The following is a 21657-nucleotide window of genomic DNA, read 5'->3' as shown; positions in this document are numbered from 1 at the left end:
GGAGCAGTGTCCTATAGATGCACTGAGTGGGTGATGTTCTCCCTCCAAAAAACACCAGTGCCCTGTGCAGTGACACTAAATTCCTGCAAACCTCATGATACATTGAAACACCAACTAAAGGGAACGAGGACAAAGAAATCCTCATATATGCCTTTCTGAAACACCACTGCTTCAGTGCACTACCTCACTGTTCTGCTATATTTGGAGTCCTTCACACATGCTGAAGTGAGTACAAGATTTGCCTTTTAGCACATTACCGTGGCTTGTGCACAGGGAAATGAGAGAAGTGGCAAGAGGACCAGATAAGGTTCATAGATGCACTTTAAAGAACCTAGGATTTATTCACCACACTGTGAAACAATGATGGTAACCTTGGAAGGAAAACACAACTGCAAGGTGATAGCAAAGAGCATAAGAGACTGTAAAAAAATACAATACAGGTGTACATACTTAGTGTAACACTCCAATATCCCAAGTGCTCTACAAATAACTCTTATAACCCAACGCATTCATGCTTTTTAATAAAAGGATGGTTATGTCTTCTAGCGGCTAATAATAGAGATGTTGAGAAACATCAGAAGCTTAATTTAATTTTAATTTGTTAAATTTGTGAAGTGAATGATATTGGCACCTATTAGCAAAAATTCTCCAGAGAAATTGCATCCTTAAACCTGTGCATCCTCACTAGAAGAGTTTTTAATAACCCTGATATGTGTGGCACCGGCATCCGGATATAGAGGATCCTTTTCCTAAAGGAAATAGATAATTTTTTTCTAAAAATTCCAGTCTAAACCCAGAACTATCCATTAGGAAATAGCACTGCATGGCCCTCTCTTATGGCTTTCCAGAAGTTATACAGTGGGCTCCATCCTTGATGAGCCATCAAAATATTTCATCAGTGCTCCAGTTACAATGTCTCATGAGAAAAGTATCCTGATTGAGAGGTCTGATGAATACAAATAAAGAAGAAATGTGCATCTAAACATGATCTGTGATTAAATAGTTCATCAACATTTTCCAAATTTTGATGGTATGGATAACATTTCTAGCCATTGAAAAACACATTTTCTTCAGCAAAAACACATTTTCCTGTCAAATTCTAGTTACAAACAAATAAATTTCATCAGCTGTAACTGCAGAATAGTTTGGCAGAACACCTTGCTGATTGCCTAATACTCTGCATATCTGTATTGCTTTCATTCCAAATAACTAAATGTTTCACTTGGGCAGAGACTTCCAACTAGAAAAGTTAATCAAATATAGGGGAACAGATTGCAGGAAAACAGAATGAATGCATCAGCCACACGATTAAATTCTGTTCTAGAGTTTGCTGATACTACTTACAGCAGCGTCCCCATCCTTATTTATCTGTAGCTTAGCAGATACTGGCTGTTGTTACTTTAGTGATACAGATGCTTGTATAAAAACCTCATTAAATTTAGGATGTTTAAGGTAACTTTTTGGTGTATGGAAAGGCCTTCCCTAATGGGTTTCGAAGGGATGCTTAGCTTATTATATTTTGAAAAAAGAAACCTCAGAAACAGAAGTTATGAACACATCATCTAAAAATAATGGGACTTTCTTGCTCCTAAGATAAAGAAACCTCATTTTTACATACTGAATTTAAAACAAGATATCATTCTACAGTGCCTTGAGTCTAGTCTGAAAATAAAAGAAAATAATTTCCCTTGGTGCATATATTTAATAAACCAAACTGTATAAACAGAATTGCTAATGGAGATCCCCAGGCCTGAAGAATTCATGAACAACGAGCTGAACAGAGAACAGTTTGAAAGTGACTTCTTTTCCCCTTGGAAAAGGTTAGCTGAAGAACACTAGCTTCATTCTCCATTAATCATTAGTTCTAAGCACCATGGGGAAAGGACAGTTGCCTTCCAAGCTCCTGTCTGTATAGCTTCCCTGGCAGCCAGCAGACTCCTGCTGCTGCCATCACCCAAATAGTTTTGCTCAGCTCATAGAAGTTTAGTGTTTTATTCTAGTTCATCGAATTCTCTTTTGCCCATTGTTAACATTGTAGAAATGAACTAGGTGGTCCCTCAGGGTAGTGTACATGCTGGCTTACTAAAAATTTGTAATGTATTTACACATAAAAGACCCAAAATATGTTTTGTTTGGTTTTTTAAAAATTTTATTTTCAAATACAATTTTACTGTGCAATACAGCTTGTGGGTTCCTGAAGTAGGAACTATGTTTTAGAGAGCTATGTTTTAGCTCTCCCAGATCTCTTTTTTTCCTGGCAAAGACAGTCTTTCCAAGTCAGGTAGGTTAATTTATTTTCTTAGCCAAAGGAAAACATCATCTAACTTTTTAGGCAAAAGCTACAGCAATTCAGGACTGCAAAAGGTCATTAAACCAGACCTACTCCACAAAGAACACAGATGACAATGAATGGGGAAACATACTATGGAGATTCTCACACCTCTTAATTCCCATAATAATCTAATTACTCTTTTTCTGCAATTGTGGCTGCATTTGCCTTTTCAGATTAAGCCAGGGGCAACTCTTTTTGAGGATTTTTTGTTGTGGTTTGTTGTTTGCTTGATTGGTTGGCTTTTAATGATTTATTAGTATTGTTTTTGTAATATAAATCTGTTTTTAGTTGGCCTTTATATATGAAAGGATGTGAGAAGTGATAAATGTGATTACCAGCATTACCTGTCCTTAGTAAGGTTAAGAAACTACTGGTTCTCCACACATGCATGAACATTTGTTGACAGAGAGTCCTCTGCTTGCTTATAAAACTGTGTTGCCAGATCTTTTGGTCATAAGAGTAACATAGGTGCTGCTGATCCTTCTCTCCCTGTCTGAAAGTCACTAAAAATGTATTCCCAAGCTCTGTACCAGCAGATGTTTAAACACATACAGCTAGTGACTCAGTTGTTTTAAGGCTGTAATGTGTTAACAGGAATTGTACCAGGCTCTAAAGGGTAGCAGACAGTCATTGCTAGCTCTGCACTGTGAGCCATATGCCAAAACTACAGAATTAGATTCTTTTACAGATGTCCAACTCTTGCTCTGGGAGCAAGAATAAGTACAATGTTTATGATACAAGGACAACATCAAGGTTAAAATGCAATTACAATCCTAAAGGGATTTGAAAAACCCTCAAATCTCAAAGACTGAATGCTCATTTATAATTACTTCTGTCTTTGCTTGCATTATAAAGTATTTTAAAGAAAGGCTGAGATATCATCCTCTTAACGTGTGACTGACAACAGTGGCCCATTCTTTGCCCTTTTTCTTATATATTGGATAAAATTTCTTATGAAAAAGGGGTGAGGATATTGCATGTGTTATCTTAAACTAAAGCAAAAGTTTTAAAACAGAAAATCTACAATGTCTTCAGAAAAATTTTTTTGTCAGCATCTTCAGTCTTAACCTGAAGGCAGTTGAGGCTGCTTCTCAGGGATGGAGACTAACTTCTCAGGATGCAAGAGGAAATTTTTAATACATAGGTTTCTGCAATTTTCATGTGATTCTATCATATCTAAATCTTTCAGTATCAAATTCACCCAGAACTAGACAGTGCACAGCAATGAATGGAGTAAAATCCAGGACTTTTAAAAGCAGCTAAAGCAGTTGAGATTCCTTAATATCTTTAAGCAGATTCCTCACTGTCTTTTTGCACTTTATGGGACTTTGAATTCTATGTTTAAGTTACCTTAGGGGCCCTTTTTATATTTATGTATAGAAGAAGGTATGATACTTTAAGTACTTTGTACAGTATCCAAAAGTAAAAGGTATATAACTGACCCTGATGGAAGTATAACTTTTTAATTATAGAGAAGTTTATTTAAGTTCCACTGTTTTCATTATGTCTTTGTCACTATTCTTAAATTGATCATAAACCTAAATCCTGAATTTAATCAATGAAATCGGAAGAGGAAGCAATCCATTATAAACAGCTTGGAATTAAGAAACTCTAAAGTTGTAAACAAATTAGAAAAATGAAAATATTATTGAGATGAGCCTCACTAAGTTTTGAAAAACGAGCATAACACATTATGGCAGCAGACAGTTCAGAAAGTGCTGAATTTCATCAAATTATGTAAGTTGTTCATAATATAACTTTGAGGAGATCTATGTTTAATTTTCTTGGAAGTAAAGAAAAGTATTAATTCATTTATTAAGTGTTATTTTCCCATTCACTTCTGCCAAACATTTGCTCTGGCTACATTATGCTGGTTTCTCTTTTCTGATTACACGTCTCATTTGATGATCCCGATATTATCATGTCATTGAACTCCTATGTCACTTTTTTTTCTGATTATGAAGTAGAAGACATATTTAACAAAATAAAGATTTTTTTTTCCTGCTCAACTGTAGGTAGATTTTAAAATCATTACTTTTTTCTCAATTTGAGCTGTTGTTAAAGAGGTCTATCAATAAAGCAATTTTCTAGTGATTGGTGTTGGCTTATTGTTGCAGATTGTCTGTACTCTGGTAGTATTTTGTGTCTGGTTTCATCTATTGAAACCCTGTGAAATGCCAAAATGAAACTGTTACAGTCTAGCTTTTCTATTCCTAAAACCTCAACGTGTTATTGATTCTTTTACAGTTAGGTATCTCACAATTATCCAAATAATGTAACATACTCAAAGAAACGTCAGTCAATCAGTTTTTCATCAATCATCTCCACCTACTAAAATTCTGAGGAGAAAGAGAGAAACAGAAGAAATAGAAGAACATAAATCTCACTGCATCTTTATGTAAAGACAAGGAAGTAAGGATTTAACCAACAAACTCTAAATGAAAATATCACCATATTCCACAGTATCTGATGAAAGTAATATTATCTACTACATTGAACTCTTCTGAGAGTTATTGAGAACAGAGGTTTTGTTCTAATAATCCAGAGGTCTCTGATGTTGTCACCTGTCTGGAATGTATGAATTCATAGTTATCCACGCAAATCTTTCCAAATTCCTTCTGCCTTGAATGCAGGTTATACATTATAGCCTCTCTGTGAATCCATACTGAACACAACCGGAAGGATCTTGGCATCTTTTGTAAAGAGGATGAAATTTGAATTCCTTAGGCTGAAGGTTTTGGCCAATTAGACAGAGCCTCCACTACTAACCTTACTGTGAATGAAGAAAAGTTTCCAAATATCCGAGGCAGGAGATCCTTTGGGGACTGCAGGCAGACAGTCCTGATTCTGTACCTTTCATCCTCTATTTCAATCTTTCTATTTTTCCTGCAGTTTCACGTGCTCACAGGAAAAACTACACACTTTCTTCAAGATTTCTGTGAGTTCCTTTTGAAATGTAGAAATTCTAGGAACTATAGTTCCAGCCTGATAAAGATGTAGTTTGTTATAGACACCTTAAATGTATGTAATAAAGAAATGCTACTGATTTCCTGACTTCTGTTAACCAGGAGAGATAAACTTTATGTGGTGCCATTTATCATTACCTGTAAAACCAGTGTCATAGAATCATAGAATGATTTGGGTCAGAAGGGACCTTAAAGATGATCTAGTTCCAATCCTCCTGTGCTGTGGATAGGGACACCATGCCCTAGATCAGGTTGCTCAGAGGTCTCTATAACGCACCCTTAAACATTTCCAGGAATGGGGTATCCACAACTTCCCTGGGCAACCTGTTCCCTTTGGCTCCACTCCATACAGCTGGAGGTAGTTTCGCTTGCAGTCTGCATAATATTCCAGCCTTCCAAACAAGATAGTTTGCCATGCTTTGAAACATTGGTGAAGGAAAGTCAGTATTATTCAGCTGTTTAAAAAAAACAAACCCAAACAAACAACTAGGTATCATTTACTATATCTACATCTAGAAATAATTACTGGAGAAAAGTCACTTAAAAACCTAGGGCATATGGTTTGAAACCCTGCATTACATAGTGCTTTCATTAATGTTTACATTTTCATAGAAATTGTCTTAATAAAATTTTCTCCAGTCCCTAGCTACACATACATATCATAAAATCATTGGGCTTCTCCAGTGTTCTACTTAGGCTATTTCTCGGCATTTTAATGATCTCCAGAGAAAGAAGATCCACATGTGTTATCTGATCAGATGATTGTTATGAGCCCTCAATGCAGTACAGCTGTGAGAAAGGCAAATGTTATCCTAGAATATAACAGCTGAGGTATCTCAGCAGAAATAAGGGACATATTAAAGTACTCTCCAATGGTGCAAATCTCATTCACTGCAACAGATTTTACTTGCCTAGAGTCAGTAAAGGACAGAGTGAACTTTCAACAACCATAGAAAACTATGAGATGATCCTTAAAATAAACAGTCTCTTAATCCATCAAAAACAAAACCAGAAGGGGATTACTCCCTTTAAATAACTGGGAGAAATAAATGCCAGGGAGAAAAACGAAGTATTTGATTATCAGACTTTTTTTGCATTAGACTAATTGTTTTAAACTTATGTAAAACAGACTAGAAATTTAAAAATGGATGTAAGTGAGCTGTTGGAACAGCCTTCCAGTAGGAGCAGAGACCTGGGTCCAGTCCTTCAAAATCAGATACTGGCTTTATCAGAAATGGATCCTGTTCTTTCTAGTATGCCTTTGTGCTTTTCTGTCTCCAATATTCTTATGAACTCTCAAGGTCTTCCAACTTCTTCTAAGTGAAATAATATTTGTAGACAGCACCTAAACACATCTATAATCTTTTGTTTTTGTCAAGAAGCTCATACCATCCTTCAAGTCATTAGACAGATTGGTCTCAAAACCAGTTACTGAAGTCCTCCACTGCTAGCCTCCTGCCTGATCTTTCCCAGCAGAGGTGCCTTTCCCCTTTCACAAGTTGCTTAACTCCATTATAGCTCTCCTCTAAAACCTTATATGAACCAGTCTTTTCCAATATGGGTTTATAGAAGATCAGAGATACTTAAATCCGCTATTCAGTTAAATGTAGTGAGATTACAAACAAACCCAGACACAAGACATTTATTATTTCACTCGTTCCTAGAAAACTTGTTGTGGTGTGAAAAAAATGTGTCAGGTAGTGCTGAAAGGGATAACAGGAGCTCTGAGGTGAAGCATGATCACAGAATCACAGAACGCATGAGGTTGGAAGGTACCACAGTGGGTCATCTGGTCCAAACTGCCTGCTCAAGCAGGGCCATCCTAGAGCATATTGCACAGGACTGTGTCCAGGTCATTCTTGAATATCTCCAGTGAGGGAGATTCCACAGCCTCTCTGGCCACTCTGTTCCAGTGTGGTCACCTGCACAGTAAAGTTGTTCTTCCTCATGTTCAAGTGGAACTTCCTGTGCATTGGTTTCTGCTAATTGCCTCTTGCTCTATTGGTTGGCACCACTGACCAGAGCCTGGCTTCTTTGTCTTAACATCCTCCCTTCAGATACATCAATAACATTCCATTCTCAGTCATCTCTTCTCGAGGCTGAACAGGCCTAACTCTCTCAGTCTTTCCTCATAAGAGAGATGCTCCAGTCCCTTAAACATCCTTGTTGCCCGCCACTGGACTCATTCCAGGAGCTCCACATCTCTCTTGTACTGAGGAGCCCAGAAGTGGACACAGCACTCCAGATGTGTCTCACTAGGGCTGAGTAGAGGGGCGGGATCACTTGCCTTGACCTGCTGGCACTAGTCTTCCTAATGCTCCCCAGAATACCATTGGCCTTGGCCACAAGAGCACACTGTTGGCTCATGGACAGCTTGTTGTTCACCAGGAACCCCAGGTCCTTCTCCATAGAGCTGCTTTCCAGCAGGTTGGCCCTCAGCCTGTACTCATGCCTAGGGTTATTCTTGCCCGGGTGCAGGACCCTGCATTTGCCTTTGTTGAATTTCAGATGGTTCCTCTCTGTCCATCTCTCCAACCTGTCAAGGTTCTTCTGAAGGGCTGCATAGCACTCAGGGGTACCGTTCACTCCCCCAGCTTTGTGTCATCAGTGAACTAGCTGAGGAGGGCTCTGTCCCTTTTTCCAAGCTACTTATGAATAAGTTAAATGATCCTGGGCTCAGAGTCGAACCCTAGGGGACACCCACTAATGACAGGCCTCCAACTGGACTCTGTGCCTCTGATTATGGCCCTCTGGGGTCTGCTGTTCAGCCAATTATCAATCCACCACACTGTCCACTCATCCAGTCCACACTTCCTGAGTTTGCCTGTGAGGATGTTATGAGAGACAGTGTCGAAAGACTTGCTGAAGTCGAGGTAGAAAATATCCACTGCTCTACCCTCGTCCACACAGGTAGTTGTTTCATTGTAGAAGGCAAGGTTGGTCAAGCATGGTTTACCTTTAGTGAAACCATGCTGGCTACTTCTGATCACCTTATTGCCATTCATGTGGATAGAGATGGCTCCCAGAATGAGGTGGCCCATACACTTTCCAGGGATTGAGATGAGGCTGAACTGGCCAGTAGTTCCGTGGGTCCTTCTTCTTGCTCTTTTAGACAACTGGGAACCTAGGGAACAGTTGGTATCAATTCAGGGGAATGAGAAGAACCTTTTTAAAGGAAGGAATTTTCTTCTTCCAGTAGGATATAAAGATGCATTAATTCTCTATTCTTTAACTATGCTTACAATCTACATTTCATAATCATAAGGAGGTTGGGTTCTTTAACTGCTGAGCAGATCCCTAAATGGGGAAATTAAAAAATAAAGCATCCTTATGTTTCAGTAATGATTGATCATTTGACCTCCATGTTATTGTGGCCTGGCAATCACCCAGTGTTCTGAACTTCTAGCTGTAACATGGTACATTTTGCTCTTGCTCAGGAAAAGTGCTCTTTTCATGGTGTTTGGTATAACATAAAGGGAGAAGCATAAAAAATAAAAGTGTAGAAAGTTCATAAAGTTTCTTGCATGTATTTAATTGTATCTATGCTGAAATCTACATAAGGGGAAGTTTAGAAAGAACATTTACTTTTTTTAACAAACAATGGAATAAAGAATGCTTGTGAAAAAGATCCAATTTTAGAACAGACTTTAACTAAAACAAGGTAAATTACATCCTTTTCTTTTCAGGTCACAGTAGTTTGACATGGGACAGTGAAGCTCAGATCTATATCCCTGCTCTAACATGTCCCAGAGCAACATGCTTCCAAGAAGAATACTCTGGTCTAAATGACAAAACAAAGTATAGACTAAAGACCACAAGAAAATAAAATACAGAAGAAGTATAAGCAGAAACCAAGCACATACAAAGAAAGGATGAATGGAATAATAAATCAATACCGTGGATATAAAAATTAAGAAATCAAATTAATATAAATAACCCACTACTGCAATTTACTTTCTGTGCATTCAAGAAATCAATAAGTATATCCATCCATTTTGAAATACAAGGTTAGCTGCCATTGTCTGGCTTTTTAATAATTACAGTTCTTTCCTAGTCTTCCTCATATAGTATTGAAATAAAAATGTTGTTTCAAAGCTGAAAAAAACCATGCCAATCGTGATCCATCAACTTAACAATCATATTTTTTTTCTGAAATATTTTTCTCCTACATACCACACCACTCATAACGTTACAAGTCTATTATTTCACTTTGTTCACTTATGCAATCGACTGAACCATCTAATGCCATCAATTTCTCTCTTACATGAGGTCTGCCGGTCAATATTCTGCCTTGTTTGCTAGAGTTTTTGACAAAGCTGCAGGAGTGAGAATGTTTAAAACTAAGAAAATGCCACAAAAGCACAATAATAATAAATAATAATACCAGAAAAATTAGCAGTAGTATTCAAAAAGACAGCCCCTCAAAATACTTCAGAGTAATTTTCTTAAAGTGACTGTATTTTAGTTTGGTATCTTCCCATTTATTGTGTAGTATATCTGTATTCAGTTTCTCCATTGAGTGTTAAATTCTGAGTATAATATCCATCAGCATAAATCAGTAGCTATTTTTTTTTATAGGTTAGCCTCCATTAGAAATGAGGCCTCTAAATTTCTTTATTCTCACAATCCTAAGATATTATTCTTATTTCAGATAAAGAGAAGCCATGACTTGGAGAGATTTTACACAGCTTGGAGAAAGACAGAATAAACACTGCTGTGTTTGGTGAGGCTGCAGTGATAGTTAATGGTCTGTGAAAGAAGTAAGATTCTTAGACAAATTATCCATACTTACATTATATATTAGTATTTAAATTACAAAAATATAGTAGTTAACAGTCCTTGGTTAGGAACATTTACATAGTAGATATCTTAAATTACAACCCAAAAAACTGAATCCATCAATTTTCTCAGTGCAACCAATGTAGCCACCTTCTTGCAGACATTTTACAGCTAAAGGGAAGGGAGTCATCATAGAACAACAGGGCTGGCCACTTAGCCTGACAGGTTAAAGGTTTTTATTCTGAATCATCTCCCACCTGTAAACACATGCCAATATACAGGTGCAGAGCTTGGCGTAAAACATGGTCTGGCTGCTTGGGTGTCATTTGTGCTGCGGAATCCCAACACAGTATAGGGGCAAACAGCCACAGCGGTGAAGGTACAGTAGCATCAGCTTCCACACGTGCAAAAGCATGTCTGGGACACAAACTGCATGGACCTCAAATATGCACTCTGGATGCTGCAGTGAGCTAAAGCTCGCATTGCTATTATTGTCACTAGGCTAGCTAAATTTAAATATTTCATTATTTCTACTGACACATGAAGTAATCACAGCTTTATCCAGGCATGTAGCTATAACCTAGTGTTATGGTTTAACCCCAGCTGGCAACCACACAGCCACTCACTCCATCACTAGTGGTATCAGGGAGTGAATCATAAGACTTAAAGTGAGAAAACTCATGGATTGTGTTAAAAACAGCTAAATAATAAAGCAAAAGCTGTGCATGCAAAACAAAGCAAAACAAAGAATTCATTCACCCCTTCCTGTGGGCAGGAACATGTTCAGCCAGCTCCAGGAAAGTAGGTCTCCCTCACACATAACAGTGGCTTGAGAAGACAAACACCATCACTCAGAACATCTCCCCATTCTTCCCCTCTCTTTATATACTTAGCTTGACACCATATGGTATGAAACATCCCTCTGGCCAGTTGGGGCCAGCTGCCCCATCTGTGTCTCCTCCCAGTTTCCCATGCACCTCCAGTCTCCTCATCAGAATGGCTGTATAAAAAGACAAAACCTTGGTTCTGTGTAAGCACTGCTCAGCAGTAACAAAAAGATGTCTGTATTACCAACACTGTTTTCAGCATTAATCCAAAACACAACCCCATACTCGCCACTGTGCAGAAAGCTAACTCCACCCCAGCCAAAATCAGCACACATAGGTGTAGCATACTTGAGAAAAAAATGTATTAAAGTTTTCAAGGAAACACTTCATCAGGAATGAAACCATTAGGGGCAAAATAATAACGTTCTCCGCAGAGTCTTGAAGTAATTTATGTCTTGAAGTAATCTATATTTTCTATGAAATATTTGTGATTCTATAAAAACTAACTCAAAGCAAATCCTTGTGAGAAAATTTACCACATGAAGATTCTTCTTCTAAGATGCCTTCCCTCCCTCTGCCCCCCTTCCCCATTGCCTTCTCGTTTCAGCAGCCTTTTACACTGTTTATTGCATAAGAACCATTGTACACACACCCCTACTGCATCCTTGTTATGAAAGGCTACTCTCTGCTTATTGCCAAGGCTGCAATAGTGACTCCAATCCCAAACACAGGACTTGGGCTCATCATCCAGCATGACGTACAGCATTCAAGCCCTAATGGTATTTTAAGGAAACAGGTTTATGAGCTGTCCAGCTCCTTCTCTTCTCTAGTGAACCAGTAGGTTCCACAAGTAACTCCTAAGTAGTTGACGTGTGAGGAATGTGCTTCTGCTCCTAAACCTTCAAACGGCAGGAATATTGTATCTACTAAATATCAGCAATAACTAGTGATAATAACTTGCTCCATGTAGAGCTTTTTGAAGCAGAATTTCATGCACTCAGAGCACTCTCAGGTTTTAGTCTTTTCCCCTTCACAGTGAAAATTAACTCAATTTCTATAGCTAATTAAGTATAGCAGCCTCTTTAACTTCTAATTTGTCCTGCTGAGAGATCAACTGATCTGGAGGGTACTTGCTGAGCATATACCACCTTTATGAAAGCATAGGCTCTAGACTATGCCAAGTGTTAACTCTAAAGTGTTAATATGATGAAGTGCTTATGCTGTTACAGTGCTTTCCATGGTAAAAGAAAAAAAAGGTAGGAAAAGCATCTACCTCCGGAAAAGGAGATGGTGTTATGGCCCACCTCTAAAGGGGGAGTAACTGAGTTTTTTGTTATTAATAGATCCCTTGGGGTGGATTAGAGTGAAACGACACTGAATGACTAGTGCTTATAAATATATTACATGGCAGGTTTATTTCAGAACAATTTGGTTGCAATGGAAAGGAGGTATGCAGCTATTTTGGTTATTATCTGTAGAAATACAGCAATATAAAAGCATAAAAATAATGCTTAAGAAAATGCATAAGGAAAAGAAAGAGAAAGATAAGATTAGAAAGATATCACCATTTGTGGATCCAGCAATGAGACTTGATAGTTGCAATTTCAGTGTCCATTTGTTGAAGTAATGGTTGCAGCCTTGATCTGTCAGGGTGGGGGAAGCCAGTGAACACAAAGTTCAATGAGTTAATATATGTTTAGGTTCAGGTGGGAACACCCAGGTCCCTCCCTCTAAGTGGGTGTGGTTTTACACTGTCAGAACACTGCGGATCTGTTGCAACACTGTGGATCATCTGCAGTCCTCTGGTGGAAGGCCCCAGAAATGAGCCTGAGGGCACTTTGGGGGTCTTTGATTGTTTATGACACCTTCTAAGACATGACAGGTGCCTCTCACATCAGTGTAGTTGAGCCAATTATTCCCCATCAGATGGTGTGAATACCTTCAGGCCTACATGTGAATGTCCCAGTACTTCCCTATATATGGGGGAGTTTTTTGCCTGAGCCAGGGGTGTAAGCATACTGCAATGATAAAAAGCATTATCCCACCTGGCAGGATCTGCTTCTTATTGGCCTCTCCCGCTATGTGGCTCAAAACTCAGCTTATAGCTGCACACCAATAGGTGTGCACCCCATCTGCCACTGATCACTCTGTCAGCAAAGCACCCTGCTGCTTTTGCAAATGGCTGGTTGTTGGAGTCATTAACCCTTAACATTTCAGTCTCTCACAGGTGGAATAAATAATTTTCCAGAGATGCAATTCAAACCATGTGGAATTCTCAAGCTTCCTCAATACTTTTTCTTTCAAATTAAATGGAAATAAAAAATAAGGAAGTACTTGGTATTTGTTCCATGCCAGATTACTTCTGGAGAAAATAGACCTAAATGAAAGAAGTGCAGTTCTCTGGTGAAGTTTTCGAGTATTCACTTTCCAACCCTCTTCCCACTACTTTTCTAAAGAGAGGCATGATCCCGTGAATGGAATATACCTGGCCAGGTTGCCCAGGGTCAATGTCACCTCAGACCTATGAGAGCTCATGGGAGGCTTGTCCCTTTTCTCCTCTCCCAGCAAATCTGAGGTAGTGTTTAACATTCTGCTGTTGAGGAACACAGTCTCTGCCACATTCCCACTGACAAAACACAGGGTGCTATTTCAAGAAAGTGGCAATAGGTTTAAAACACAATGTTTGCATCTCTGTGGGCCCTGGAAGTTATCCATATGCTTTTTTATTGTCCAAGCTAGTACTGTACCTTTGTCAAATTCAGATTCATGTTTTAATTCAGCCCTTTCAAATCTTTGCTGAATGTCTTGATTTATTAGTGCTTTCTTCTGCAAGCACAATTCTTCTTGCTGTTTCAGCCTATGGAAACTATTATAACCCTATAAAAAAAAAAGAAAAAACAGGAAAAATAGTACCAGACTCTTTGGTAATACATACACACTAAGTATTTTCTGGAAACTTCAAAATGAAAAGCAATTACTTTGGGCAACAAAGCAATTATAATGAGGAGCCAACATAAATGCTTTGCAACAGTATGTCCTGTACCATCGATAAAGTGTTTTGATTGCATTTGGTTGCAAAACTCACCCATCCCAACATAAAATACATAATTTCATCCTAGACTGACACATGCAGTTTCCATGCCTGTATGTCTGCTGTACACATTTCTATTGTGCATAAACTCAGAGTTCCTGAGCGAGGTAACATACTGCTTACATTCTTCATGCAGAGCATTCAACATGAATAAACTATCTTGCTCAGAAACACCATGAAAAAGAACTCTAAAATGGTCTCTTTAGATGCTTTGGTTTAATGAGCAAATTAAAATACCATGATACTTGAACTCTTTTGCTGTCTTTGCTGCTGAGAGTACAATATAGCTCTGTTTTATTGACCTTTCTTTCCCCTGCCCCCCACCCAAGGCAGTTAATTTTTCATGCTAGTCTGAAAAAGTGAAAAAAACCCAACAAGTAGCAAGTAGTCACCAAGGACACAAAAATGTCAACTAAACAAAATTCCATTTTTTTCTCCCCAAACTCACAAAACATAAATTTAAAAAATCACTTTGTAGTATTGTAAGGCTATTCAGTATTCTGACCACTGCTCTTTATTATCCTTTCATGGACTCCTATAAGTTTTACCTATGCAGCAGGAGGTAGGATATGCAAATGTATGAAAAGGTCTTTAAAATGCTTCTAGGTTGTTTTGTATCTAGACACTCAAGTATTCATTAAAAAATTATTGACTCTAAAGTAGCAAAGTGCATGCTACAAAACTCTTTTGCAGTAATATAAAATAATACATCTCCAAATAACACCTAAAGTGAGAATTAAGATTTTTGTGTCAAAATTGTTTTGAGTTTCAAAGTCTAAGAATTGTCAGTGTACTTTCATTCCACATTTAATTTTAGACTCAACATTAAATAATTCTTTGCAAAAACTCCCCCTGCAGGGAACTTGTAATCATATATTGGAATCTGATATTGTTCTGCTAAACCAAAAAGACAACCAATTGCTGGAAACAAACACATCACCCCTATATAGTGAATAGTCTGTTGGGTTTGTTTTTTTTCTGACTGGAAAGAAACTATTGTCTACTACAATCTTACAGGTTTCTAATTCCTTTCTTTCTCTGTACTCTATTAAGCTCCTGACTAGAATATCTGAATAATTGTTAATGAAGGGGATTTCCAGCATGCCTTTACACATAACCTTTAATTGATGTTGATGACTTCTTAATTCTTTTTTCTGTAATTCACAGCTGTTCTTTTATCCAGGACCCACCGGACTATGAGAATGATGAACTTCACCAGGGTTTCAGCTGAGATTATAGAGTATTGTTTAAGATGTCTGAATGCTGCAAGCAACAGGGATTATAAAATTATCAACAGCTAAACTGTATTTGTATATCTCTCTCAGTCAGCATCTAAATCACATTCCCAGCAAGAGATGGCCAAATGGCTTCTTTATCCAAACTGGTCAAAGAAACATCCCATGATTCCTCCATCCACTCCAAAGCAAGCCCATAATCACATACATCACCTAAGTTCTATTCCGAGAAGAAAGGCTGAGACTCACCAGGTAACTCAGCAACACACTTCAGCTAGAGGACCTTCAAAGCTCTTGTGTCTTTGTAAGTCATTGCACAGTCTGCTCTTTCTCCTGTTCCCAAAATTGTCATGGACGTCCTGCTCTTTCTTGCTCTGTTGTCAGCTGTTCATTTTAAGTCTTCCACCTTTTCTCCCATTTGGTGGGCTGCTGGAATTTCTCCTGGAACTTCTGCTTCAGTACTTCCTAGCATGGTTAATGAAAGTGCTTCAGCTCTTGTAGAAGCAGAAGTAAGTTAAGAACTGTTTTTCAACAGAAGCTATGTATAGAGAACATAATCTCTCCCTATGCATCCTACAGGTTGTCACATATTAAACAACTATGCAGCTATGTTTTTCTAGTTGAGCTGTAAACTTGTATCTTTTTAGCATGCACTGCATTATTCTAAAAAGGGCCAATCCACTCCATTGTCAGCAAGAGGCAGGTGATGTTATTACACTGTCAGCATCCATAAACACTTCAGAGAATCTCTTGTGACAGCTTTTAAACTGGATTTACTTTCTCTTTTCCTACATAAAGGGCTCTTTCAGACATTACTGGTAACTGTCCTGTGTCTCCTGTAGCCAACCTTGGAAATTTCAGGTCAATGAGGCCTTTTTTTCTCTGATAATTCCTAGCAGACCATTATAATGAGGGCACATAAATTGTGGGGGGTCATCTGAAATCCTAGAGATTTCTGTTTCCACAGAACTTGTCTGAAGGCAGATAGTTCTACTTTGAGTAGATAACCATGAAGAAAATGGCAACTGATGCTAGAGTCAACCAGACTAAAAAGAATTCAGAAACAAAACCAGAAGTTTTAGTTATGTCACTGGACTAAAAAAATTAACAGAGTTTAGAAACAACACTGAAAGTTTTAGTTATGTCCAACAAGTGCGTTGTATGTATGAGGATCTGATCTGTTTGCATGCTCCTGGAATAGACTCTTTTATAAATGTTTTGTGATGAGTGTGACGATTCACTTGCCTCATTTCATTGGTAAAACATATTTTTAATCAGGAAAGCTAGGAAGTGCTTATGCTTCTTTTGGCAGTGTGAAAAAACCCTCGCTGAGTAATGTAAAAATGAAAATAAACTTTTTCATTGAAACTTTAAGTGGAATCTGGTGTTTTTACTAAAGGATTAGTTTAATTTCTCTTCATATTGGCAGGCATGAGACACACCTCTCTTTCTTTACTGGGAGAAACCAACATTTTTTAAACCAAATTTCTGTAAAACTTGTGGGGGGAAAAAAAATCATAAAAAACCAACACAGACAAACCCAGTCCTGAAATCCCTTCTGTTCCTATATAAATGATAATTTATGATAATAAAATTAAAATATATACATACACATTGTCATAGTTGCAGGAGGTTTTTGTATTTTATTCTCTTTTCCAACATTGTTTTTGGGGGACTCTCTCTTTAAGAATGAATTCCACCCCCCTACCAGGGCCAGGTGGGGAGATGAAGGAACAAAAAAATGGCTGTGTGGAGAAGGGAAGCTCTTTCTCTTCCCCAGACCATATGGGCTGGTGTCTGGGGAGCCAAATGGAACCACTGCCCATGCCGCAAACCCCCGCCATTGCCCTGACCACCACCAAGGTGACCCATCTCACGCTGCACAGACCACTGCCGTTGTCACTGCCTGTGCCAGGAGCTGTTTCCAAGAGAGTTTATGGGTAACTATCCCCTTCCACTTGTCTGTGCCAGGACCATGACCACCGCTTGCCCGCTGCCCAGCCAAGCCAAGCGGGACAGCGCCAGAACTGGAGGCAACACGTGGCAGAGAACAAAAACATTCTGAGCTAACACCACTGCTACAGTCAAGACCTGAACTTGACCAGGTGACGTAGAGTAGGAAGTTTTATATTGTAACTCCTTGTGTAAACTCCAGTTTTTGCTTTTGCCCCTGTTTTATTGACCTTTGTTTCTTTCGTTTAGTTGGGCAGAGAGGGGTGGTTGGTGCCATTTTTCCCCCTGTTTGTTCCTGGGGGGGGGGGGGGGGCATGTGGGGTGGTGAATTCCCCTCTTTGTGGGTAAGCCATTTTCCTTTGTATCTTTGTGGTTGCTGCTGTTTCCTTGTCAGTAAGCTGTTATTTTTCTGTTATACCTTCTCGCATTTTGTTTCTCTGTATTGGTGGGAATTAAAAGGGGAGGGAGTTCATTTCATTGGAGTTCCTGACCCAATATTTTTCTTTAAACCAAGACACACACACACATATATATAAGTCCTGCACACATGCAAATTCCTGAGCTCTTACCTGATGCTATTTTGCTATATTTTAATTATTTTGTTTTCTATATTGTTAATAGTTTTTTTTTCTGTAGTAAAATGTTGACATTTCCTCTGGCTGCATGCATTTGCAAACAAATTATATGTTTCAATTTTCTATGTCAGTTCTTAAAGTGGAAATAGCTTAACTATGGAGAAGCAAAAAAGCCTCTCTTGATGGGTTTTTAACACCACCTGTGAGTGTTCTCATCTGCAATACAGAGCTCCATTACAATTCCAGTGCAAGCACTGGCCCTGTAGTGGTCGCAAATACTCATTTATTGATTCAGAGGTCTCTCAGACATTCAAAACATTTTCTCTCCCTTCAGTCCTGTGAAGACACATGGCTTCCTTCAGCTTCAAAGGAAATTTTTCCAGTAGAGGGAGAAATCTAGCCAGTTTGCAAAACTACTATTGCTCCTTGAATGACTGTTTCTACTTTCTGTGTTTTATCTTTATCTTACCTCTACAGTTCCTAAGTGCTCTGACAGTTCTCAAGTCTTCCTTCTTCTTGGAGTCAATGCCAGCGTTATCAACTCTCTTCACAGACTGAAGGCTGTGTGGAAAAGTAAACTAAATCTTTGAAGTGCAAAAGAGAAAGTTATAAAAGTTATCCTAAGGAGAGGCAGAAAGGTTCTTGGTTCCAGCAAGACTTGGATTAGAAAATATATGTATACTGTATATATATATATATATATATATACTGTACTAAGTACAGTACATATTTGTTACTCATGTGGGGCTTTAGTCAAAGGTTGTTGAAATAAAAAGAAAGGAAATCTTTCTTTGAGAAATATTTTTTAAGAGAGAAGGGTGTCCAGAATACTGTATCATCACTTTTATAAAATTAGATGAATACCCTTTTCCTTCCTCTCCCCCCTCTTCTGATGGATAAACCATCATAAAAAGCTTGAGGTCATTTAAGAGAATAGTTTTCTGCAATGAAAGACATGGTTTTACTTAGTTGAAACCTGACAACTCTAAAACCCAACAGTAACAGTGTTTTAATGGGAAATGAAAGGAGAAAGAGAAAGCAGAGAAGATAAAATATTATGGGAGAGAAAAGACTGCAACTCCTTTAAAAGTGATTGGTTTTTATCCTTGCTCAGTTCAGTAGCAATATGAAGCATAGAAATAAGAATTTCTGTGACTGGTTACCATATAATAAAATATTAAAGTGGTGATCAGCTGAGTTTCTTAAAAAGAGATGAGTCCAAAGGCAAAGAACTGTTATACATTATATTTCCCAAGGGTACTGTATTCTCACTGCTCTAGTAGGAATTTATTCCCCAGAATTCTTTGGCACTTTTAAAAGGCAAGATTTCCAGGCATTAAAATTCCAAATGGTCTGAGCATATTGTGACAGAAAAAGTTCAGAATGTTATAGAAAATTAATATATTCCTCCTACCAGCAATCCAGCTCTTGAATTTTAGGGGAGGGTGTAAATATATATATATATATATATATATATATATATATATATATGTATATGTATATATATGTATGTATAATATTTTTTTTTAGTGGCCAAAGGTTTAAATGTTGTATTTGAGACTAGACTAGGTTATCTCAGTATTATATTGCTGAAAGTCAGTTTTGTCTCTCTCCATGCTGACTCTAGAGAGGCCTTTCATTAACAGCCTTTGGTTTCCTTTATGAAATAGTCTTCAGTTTCTGTTCTATTCAAGCCATTAGTATGTCATAAAAATTTACATAAACCACAATTACCTCCAGAGAACACTAAATTTTATAGAGAAATTATGAATATACAGTTTCTAATTAAATGAGGAGAAGAAATAAGTAGGGTAAGATATTCCACAAAGTCACTGAACTGCAGTCACTGAAAATGTCCCCATGGGTCTAGGATGGAGGGGCCAAACACATTTTTTGTACCCACTCTCAAGTTACTGACAGCATCTTGGGGAGGCAATTTCTTTCAGGGACTTAGATTGGTGGGGAGGCAAGTGACTTGGCGCTGAATGAAAATCGGGTGTCTCCCATTCCAAAGGCAGTCCTAAATCTCTAGTGCATGAATGGCATCACAGGCACCCTGCTGTGGTCAGAATGGATAATGCCCAGATCTAGGAGCATTCTGGGACATGTTGTTCAGGAGCACCAATTGTCCTACCAGCAAGATGCTGCCAGTCAGCTCATCAGCCATATCTTTTGCAGCTGTGAGAGACAGTGACTGCAGGGCCAGTTTGGTTCAGAATGCTTCAGGAATATAAATGGAGAAGCTTCATGCTGGAGAATGAATGGAACCCTTTCCTACATTCCCTGGGTAATGTAATTTGGTTCAGAGTGAGACCTGTAGCATCCTGACATCAAGCACAGTTTATGATAACACTTCACTCTGTTTTATTGACTTAGCAAAGGACAAGTGCTGATTCCTTGTTTATGCTCAGGAAATATATGATAGCTTAATGAGAGACTGAAGGAGTCATACATGACTTTTTGGAGGTGTTAAGGCCTTGCAAAACAACTCAAAAGACATAAAAAAGAAAAGAACCTCTCTTTTCTTATTGTCTCTATATAAACATTACACAATTACACACATATTGTTAAAATTTTAACCTTTTTATAACATTGTTAAAGAGCTGCAAGCCAGGCTTCAAGTGCTTCAGGCTTTGAGTAACTCTGGCAGTTTTGAAGGATTGGTTACTCTGGGCTGTCCAAAATTATTACCAGTATACACAAAACAATTTTTTAACTGTTATTGTTGGGAGTTAAAATGAAGGAGAGTGCAGAAATATTGAAAGTAGCTGCAGGGCAGAGAAAGGGTCAAATGGTGGAGAAAATTAGGTTTATTTGTTAAACTGCATACAAATGAGGTCACATAGGTCAACACTAGTTTGCCTTTCATATATTGTTCTGTTGCAAATCAGGAAAGATGATAAGCATCTGTGAAACAGCATTTACACTAGTTCTTCATTCTTAGGGCTTTCAGGTTGTTCCCCTGTTTCTCCCTTCTACTCAGAGTTTGTACTTTGACTTTCCTCTGTCTTTCAATGTTTGTTTCATCAGGTTATGAAGGTGGACTCTGACAATGATATTTAACAGTCAAAACTATCCTGTGAGAAGTCTCAAAAGGAGTAAGATTGGTTCTACTTTACATTGGTCAGAGTAGTATACCCAGGACACCATAAAGTGGAAAAGTATCTAGCTATTTCCACATTTAATGTAAATGCAGAGATATTTCTTGCACAAGGGATACTTTAGCTATAGCAGGATGCAATTACCATGCAAACTCACCTAAGCATTTTTCTAGGCTTCTCAATCATCATTTTCTCAATCTGTCATTTATTGATGTTTCCTATTAAAACACACTCGTACAACATATGCAGCATCCATCCTCCCCTTGCAAAACACATTGTTTTGGATTTTTAAAATTGGAGATTCAGGCATGGAAGTATGTGATAACTGACTGCATTTGTAGGCTTTTCAAAACCCTTGGATTTTCTTCACAAAATTCACCATGGTATGACAGAGCTAAAATGCAACCTTTCAGCCAAAAAGGAATAGTGTTAAAGTTTTGCTTCTTGAGCTTTCATTTCCTATCACCTTCATGTCAGACTCTTTTGCTGTTGAATTAAATAAGCAAATATTATTTAGCTGACATGACCAATTCACTGCTTTGGTTTGTTTGGGATTTTCTGTTTGTGTTCTTCTGTAGAAGGAAAAAAAAGGCTGGAATTGCAAATAACTGTAATATGACTGTGTTTTGTGTACTGGCTGATGTAAAGAACGATCAAAAAGGAGGGTTTCTTGTTTCATGAGTTTTGCTGAGAAAGAGAAGTGTGTAGGCTTAGAAGTGGGTCAGTTCATCATTACAAGACTCAATGTGCATTCACTTGGTTTGTTTGTGTTGAAAACAGCAGGAAAGTTAGAAAGGC

This window comes from Pseudopipra pipra, chromosome 4, assembly GCF_036250125.1.
Source record: "Pseudopipra pipra isolate bDixPip1 chromosome 4, bDixPip1.hap1, whole genome shotgun sequence".
In the NCBI taxonomy this organism is placed as follows: Eukaryota; Metazoa; Chordata; class Aves; order Passeriformes; family Pipridae; genus Pseudopipra; species Pseudopipra pipra.
The sequence above is the reverse complement of the archived record's forward strand: the minus strand, read 5'-3'. Positions refer to the sequence as shown.